We start from the raw sequence: 8169 nt of genomic DNA on the forward strand, positions 1-8169 counted from the left end.
CAGCTTAATGGGTGGCTTTTTTAGCTATCTTGTCGTTCCATGAACTGCACAGGAATCCAACAGTGAGCATCCCCCAGAGAAAGCGTGGGGGCGGAGGGGAATATTGGTTGGGTGAGTGGTGGAGGAGGAATAAACATGGGTCTGACAGCAAGCATCTTGAGATCCACAAACCCCACGACACCATAAATCCTCGGGGGTTTGGATTTATGCGCCTTTTTTAAAGTGTGTGAGGGCACCTGTGTGATTCAAGGTGCGGAATATTATTGTTATGTGACAATATTCAAAATGTGAAAGAGTTGTTTGCCTAAGGAGTTATGTCAATCTGGCTCCCTGAGAGGACGGGACAGATGGAATTTTTTTTTTTTGCTGTTTCTTTCCGCAGGGTTTGATGCAAAGGTAGTTATTTTAATCAGGCATGTCAAGGCGCATCTCTTTGCTCCTTACATGACAGCTCTGTGATTACAAGTGTGTAATGTTTTGCATGTTTGATCCACATGCAAGCGCAAGTGTAGTGTGTTGCTAATTCAATACTTCTCTCTGCTTTCTCTCTTTATTTATTTATTTTTTTTCCTTCCTGTGACAACTCAACAGCAGTCCTGAGAAAACCAGGTAAGTCTCAGAGGAATTAGTCACAACTCCAGTTAAATTATCAATTATTTTTACATACATTTTACATTAATAATTTACGCATTCCTTTTCATAAGGAGTGCAAAAAAAAAGAAAAAAAAAAGGAAGCAACAAAAAAGAAAACAGTAATCCAGTTATGACATTTATAATTGCCATATGTGCTGTGCACAGTTTCCGCAGCTACTTTATATGCAGAGTTGTTCCCGCTTTTAGTCATTTCTGTGTATTAATAGAAAGCTTTCTAATGCATTTCTGGGAAGCTTTGACTTGGGTGTGATTGTCATGGTTTGCCATCATGCAAAGCATGTATGTTGACAATACAACTGCAGTATTGGTGTGTTGTTGTTCTCATTTTTTCTCTCTGTTCCCATCTGTTTGACTTTTCTCTTCAAGGCCTCGCACACCTGAAGGCAGAACAAGGTACTCTCTTCTTTTTTTTTTCTTTTCTGTCTGGATCTCTATTATTTTGGTTTCCTCACCTCCCGGCCTGGTTTCAGAGCATGCATTTACACTGCGTGCCTTGACTACCTGTCCATGTGCATTTTGTATGTTGCTCCCACAGCTGCTGCAGAGAAGTGGGCAGACATTTGTGTGTGTGTGTGTGTGTGTGTGTGTGTTGGTGGGGAGGGGTGCATGGCATGTCCCACATCTTACATCGCTCTCTCTCGCTCGCCTCTTCTCTTCGATGTTTCCCCAGCCAAGCTTCACCCAGGTTTTTTTTTTTTTTGCATTACATAATTCTGCATTAGTGTAAGTTCTGCAGCAAACATGCAGTGACACGGTCCAGGAGGAGGGGCGGGGGGGGGGTTGCATGGGAAAAGACATCACAGAAATTTGGGGAGACATCTTTGAGGAGGAAGGAGAGTCCTTTAGAGAGAACAAAACATGTGGAAGGAGTGGAGATAATGTGGCTAAAAGATGGAAATTCTCACAATATTCCCTTTAAAATCCACATTGAACATGAAAATGTTATTGATTTAAAGATGGTGGATAGATGGATGACTCTGAGATTTATGCGTCAATGAAGTTTTATGTCCACTGCATTTATTGTTGGATAGTTTTTTTTCCAAAAGCAGAAACATAATTTTCCAATCCTTAACCGCAGTCGGACATATCCACAAACCTCTGCTGAAACTAAGCCTAACTGAGCATAAACATGATAAAGGATTAATAATTATTATCCGTGTTTCCTCGACAACAGCCTGTGGCCATGACGTTCATAACATGATCTTCTTTAGCTGAGCTGTCCTTGAATTGTAATTTATTTTTTTTTATGTAGTATGTCATTAAATTCCTAATTTACAAATGATTGTCAGATATAATTTTTAAGGACAGTAATCTCAGAGCCTTATTCTTTGCCGCAGTCTGAAGCCTCTTCAACAAGCTTTCTTCAGTATTTTCTCCGTAATATTCAGGAGTTTTCCAGATTTTGAGAGACTTTTCAAGGCTCCCTTTTGGATGTTGCCAGTCATTATTTTTAGATGATCCTACAACGCTTTAGCAATGTTGAGGTCCAGTCTGGAGAGGATTGGTCCCTCCATCAGACCTGTCGCCTCTGATTCTGATTTTCAGTCCAGCTTTTGTGCAGCTTGGCATTCGTAAGCCTTTTCTCCATCATTGGGTGAAAACATCTGTTTCTATAAGTTAGAAATCCCCGTCCGCTGTTGGAAATGATGAAGACGGACACATGTTTAGCTGTTCGGGATTAAAAACTTCTGATTGTTATCGTTCTGCTGGCAGGAACAATTCCCCGCCGTGATCGGAAGTGTTTTCAGTCCTTTGATTAATTCGAAGCGTGGTGACATGGATTGGATATTTTCAATCCCAAATACAGTCAAACTCTCACCCAACTTAATCCAGACTTTGTCTTGTCTCCAGTGAGGAACAGAGACTTCACCTGACCTTCAGGCTGACCTTTCCACCCATTGTCTGTTTCTCTCCTTTATCAATAGCTTCATGACAGCCATGAAGCCCATTTACAGTTAGGCTTCAGCGAACAGTAGATAGATGATCTGTGGGTCCAGATCTATTGCTCAGGTTTTTGTCGAATTTCTGAAGGTCGTCACTTTCAAATAAGGTTTATGTGCAGGAGACATCCCTGCACTATTTAGCCCTTTAAAGCCCGACCTAAGAAAACGCGGCAAAGTCCATCATAAAATTATCATTTTTTTGGGGTATTTTTACTATTTTGTCACCATATATTTCTACCATAGAGTGATGCAAAAGGTCTCAGAAGCTGTATGTGTCAAATATGATACAATAAAAAAGTCATTAATTCATTTTAGTATATGCAACTAAACTAAATAAACGGCGTAAAATTGCCAAGTTGTTCACACCAACCCTGGTTAAGTCAGTTTTTTCATGCTTGAATGATTCATAGATGAGAGAAACGTCCAACAAAAAGCCAAAACATGAAATTTAAGTGGAATTCAATCAATCTAAAAACGAACCAGAAAGACTGATGCCATGCGATGACCCATGAGCAAGGCCAGATTTTCCAATGGGCATTATGGGCACAGGCTCAGGGGCCCATGTAGAGGCCACGTAGGGCATTCAACAGCAGTTTGGACATGAAACAAAATGCACATAAAAGTCAGATAGTTACACCGCAGTCTGGTGTCTGGTGTATTGCTATATGTACCACCGGCTGAGAGATTTTAGAAATGTTGTTTCATTGTATAATTCACGATTTTCACAATGTTGTGGAGTAGAGGTGGGCACCTGGAACCCTCTGGGCCCAGGGGCCTCTGCACTTTCAATCCTACCCTGCCTTTAAGACGTCACCAGGCCTCCTGTTACATTTAATTTGAGATTTTAGGTGCAGTTTTAGCAAACATACAGCATCTCATACAGTTCATGAAAGAAGAGAATTGAAAAAAAAAAAAAGCTAAAATACGTGAAGTGCTTGTTGTGTTCTGCTCATGTGTGCTTCTCCCACTTCCCTCATCATTCTCATGATTGTCGACGCTTTGCATGCGGGGCTGGGGGGGGGGGGGTCATTTAGCAGGATGCAAACTTAATGCAGACTAACAGTAGCTTACACCAACTTTCTGCTGTCTTTCTCTGGTGCTGTACCATGATGATGACACTCCTCCTTCTGTATCACCACGGATTCTTTCTCCTCTCCAAAACCTGTAGGTAGAAACAAAGGTACAGCGAATTCTGTTTTCCCCTTTGTGTCTGAGCTGCGGGAGCTGTGTGTGTGTGTGTGTGTGTGTGTGTGTGTGTGCACTTGCACCTGAACATTGGGGGTTTGTGCTCGCACTGGTTAATCTTTTATTATGTCTGTTCATTAAATGAATTCATATGCTCATCTTTGTGTTTGTGGGGGGAAAAAAGAGAGAAAAACTGGGGACGTGATACTTTCCAGCTAATGAGCACCCGTATTTACTGTTGCATGAAGGCTGAACCAGTGAACAGAGAGGTGGGTGAAGATGGAAGAAACACAGTGCCAGTGCTGAACACTAAATAATTTGTACTCATAAATATGAAATTACAATATAAAATGGTAAAATGATGAGAGTAAATGATGAGAGTAAGCGCTGTAGTGGATTATTTAGTGTATTTTCAAATAGATATTAATAATAGACTGTGTGTGTGAACATGCACGTGCTGTGACAGATAAGTGTGTTGAGGAAAAGCTAGTTGGAGAATCTGATTTCATATTTGGCTTCATTTAAACGTAACCAGTGTGTATTAGAGCATGTAATAATACCCTCATTGTTTCTCAGCATCATGTTGGGCACATACATGAATTTGATTTGAGCTTTTTCAATTCAATTTTCAACGAGTGTATTAATGTTTTCTTGGTTTTTCTTGATGAGCTTGCATAAGGGGGGACGGGTCGTTGCTACAGAACCTGTTCAGGTGCTGCACTGACATGTGGACCTCACTTGAAATGGTTGTCTATAATTGGTTGTTTGCTATTTGAGCAAATATTAGTGTAATTGTGTCCTGACCAGAGAAACGATTCCTCTGTGTGCTGTTTTTATAATCTAAGCTCCTCGGCTTTGTGTTGTGTCAGTCGTACATGCAAATGAATAAGTTCTATCACGCAGTCAAAAATTGGACATCTACCATCAAGCAAACCAACTTGTTTTGCTCAAAAGACTTTATAAGGCACGGAATAAACCAGTCATTATCAGCTGGATTGTGCAGAGATAGAAGGTCTACCAAGTGTTTAAAGGGCTCCATGTTTGACCTTCCAGTTTGTTTTAGATTCAGCTCTTGGCACCCTAAAGCACCCAGCAGAGGGTAGAAACACAGAAACACAAGTACAATTCAGATTCTCCGCCAGTTTTAATCTTATTTAGCCACCAATTTCCACGTCCAGCTCCTTCCTCAAACAATTTGCAGTTCACCATATGCATCCAAAAGTGATGCTTTTGGATAGGCAAGATGTCAAGCATGATGTTCTTACCTTAAAAAGTAATTTTAATGACTAAGCTCAGTCTTTTCATTTAACTAAGTGGCACACTTAAATAGAAAAAAGGTCCAAAACCAGACCAGAACAAAGCAATAAACAGCAACATTAGGGCTCAACGGAAACACGAGTCAGACTCATGGGAGCCAAGTGTGTATCCTCCTGCTCCCCTCTGACCTCCTTACATGGTGTTATATGTTGATAATCCAGCATTAGAATAATGTTTCCTGTCAGCATTCAGTGCTGTAGGAATCAATCCATCACTTACCGTCACTTAGCAAAAACTCACGATATAAAGCTGCAGAGCAGCTGCATACATGGGAAACTAAAGAAATAACGCTTACCTTGTGTGTAAACTCTTATTCAAACTGCTGTAGTCCAATAATGCATGCTTTAAAGTGGGCCATGTTTAAAGAAATATGTGAATGAGAGCAGCTTTATTTGGTAATCAGTTGGATTAATATAAACTTAAGTTTGGATTTAAAACGTGTGGTGTCTCTAGGTCCATTTGAATCTACTTATACAAACACATGCAGGAGATTTTAAACCTCCAACCACATAATTCAGATGTATTTTTCTAGTTTTAAGAGCTTTGACTTTGTACTGTTTTAACAGACTTATATATTTGCATGCATAAAAGAGGCCAGTTTTACTCTCACTAATCCAATAATTCTGTCTTTTGTCAAGTCATATAAATTTCCCGAATCTTTTCTGACAGTGTAGACAGGAAGGCGGTATAGGTATCTATTGCTGTCCTGTTAAATGTTATTTGAGCAACTATTACATAAAATCTCTTGCATCCAACCATCAATTCAATCTATAACCGTAAACTCACGTCACATCCAGGTTTTGCTTGTTTCCAGGAAATAGACTTCATAATATCAATTCAATTAGTGTTTGTAATCTGTCTGCATTATTGCTGCATCATTTTCAAAGATGAAAACTGAGTTAACCCATAAAGACCCAACTCATGAAAAAATGCTAACATAAAAAAATGTTAAGATAAGACCTTTTTTTTTTTTTTTTTGGAATATAAGGTCTTTATCTTTTTCACAAAATGTAAAAAGAAAAAGAAAGGAGATATTTACCATTTATTACCTTGCTATATGTCAAACTTCTTATAGTCTTCTAGCATATGGTGTCCACAAAGGGCCAAAAGACAAAAAGGAGATTTTGTTCCACAAGATTTTGAGCAGTTTACACCAAAAAGTGATGGCAAATGTCTCAGAGACTGTATGCAGCATATAAGCCAGGCTGGGTTGTCATGGTTTGAATGAAAAACACATTTTTATTTTAGGCTGCATTTGTCTGATCAGTGTGTAGTGAGCAGTCACACAGTGGTTTATATTGTAATTACCTCCACCAAGGAAGTTATGCTTTACCTTGCACTCAGTTTGTTTTTGCTCAAGATTTCTCAAAAAGTCATTGACGGATTTTCATTAAATTTTAAGGAGTTATTGTAAATGTGAAAAGGAAGAACTCTTTTAATTTTAGTGGTGATCCGGATCATCGTTTGGATCCAGGAACTTTTTAAAGGCCTTGGTGGAGGTTAGCGCTCTCCGAGTGCTTTTCTAGTTATCGATGTGGCATAAGAGAGGAAAAAAGTCCTATGTTTAAAACATGGCTCTGACCCTCTCTGTGTTAGTCTCTGAGGGTTTTGTCTTTGTGCTGAAGTTTCCTCCAGCTGTCAGCGGACATACAAGTGGATGGACTGAGCTTGGACTAACAGTTAAGCCTTGGTGCAAATGTTAATGAATTTGTCTGTATCTGTATTAACCTTGCAATGATCCTTTGATGAAAAGGACACTACGGGATAAGAATGCATGACAGAATCAATCCAGCATTTGTTAAAAAAAAAAAAACTTGCTTAACCTTATTAAAGCTAATCCTAAAACACACACCTGCTGCAGAGCCACCGCTCGGATTACATAACTCATTACATGATTTGCGAAATACCAAGACGCCATTTTTAAAAAAAGGGGCCATGCTTTACAGCAGGTCCCTGTGCAATTAGATCTGTGTCTCCTCAGTCGTGTGTGTGTGTGCTGCAAATGGCACAGTGGTAAGAGGGCACAGTAAGTAGGAGACTGGGGAAAAGACGAGAGGAGAGCGAGAAGACCCGAGAAAAGAGACATGAATGGGTGAGGAGGGGGGCTGAAGGCAAACAAAAAGGAGAAAGCAGATGGAAGGAGAAATGACAGCTACAGATAAAGAGGTCAGGATAGCTTGCGAGTGTTGCCAGGGCATTTATAAGAAACGGAAAATATAGAGCACCTTGACACCGATGTGCTTAAATCAGGGGCTGAAACCAAAAGATGGCTGTGAGCCATCTGTGGAGAAAGTTTTAGTCCTTTGCAGTCGAAGACGACTTGATTGTTTGTGGCCCAGAGTTGCATCTTTTTTTTTGATCTGTAGCTTTGACAGTGTGGCAAAGTTTTTATGAGTCATGGCAGTGGACCAGGATTTTGCTCCAGTTTGAAACATTGCTCCAGTTAGCAGTTTGCTGCACTTCAGCCTGCAGATGTTTTCAGATGTAAGTGGATGTATTTTTGTAATCAAGCCCATGAAAATGTCTGCATTAGAAGAAGGAATGGCTTACTTAAATTTTAATGCAAATTGCACATATTTATATGTCCAAATTTTGGATGTTTTAGGCTTAGGAAAGGAGTAATATAACCTAAACTAGGACAGACAAGTCCTAGTGGCGAGTCCAGCTACCAATTAACAGCTCCATTTGCAGCTGACGATCCAAATGTGGTTGTCTGTCATCCAGATAATAGGATGTGATTAAAAGGGTATGGCTTTACATTGTACTAAGTGATTATGAATCTTACCAGTTAATGAAATTAAAGTGGAAAAATGGGGACAATGCAGTTTTCAGAAGTACAACATCCCAGCAATGTGGACCATGTTTAATGACAGCTTCAAGTAATATCTTTAAACAAGGAAATCCTAATTTTTCCAATTAGTTGAATCCTTATATGGATAACTGAAAAGAAGAGCACACCAGATTGTTCCTCTGAGCTGCTTGAAACCCCTCCAACATCCTGCAACACAATTATTCCACTTTGTTTCCTTATTATTATTTGCATCAGTTTAGGTAAGTTCTGCTAATTTTT

This window comes from Telmatherina bonti (assembly GCF_933228915.1).
Source record: "Telmatherina bonti genome assembly, chromosome: 16".
Taxonomy (NCBI): domain Eukaryota; kingdom Metazoa; phylum Chordata; class Actinopteri; order Atheriniformes; family Telmatherinidae; genus Telmatherina; species Telmatherina bonti.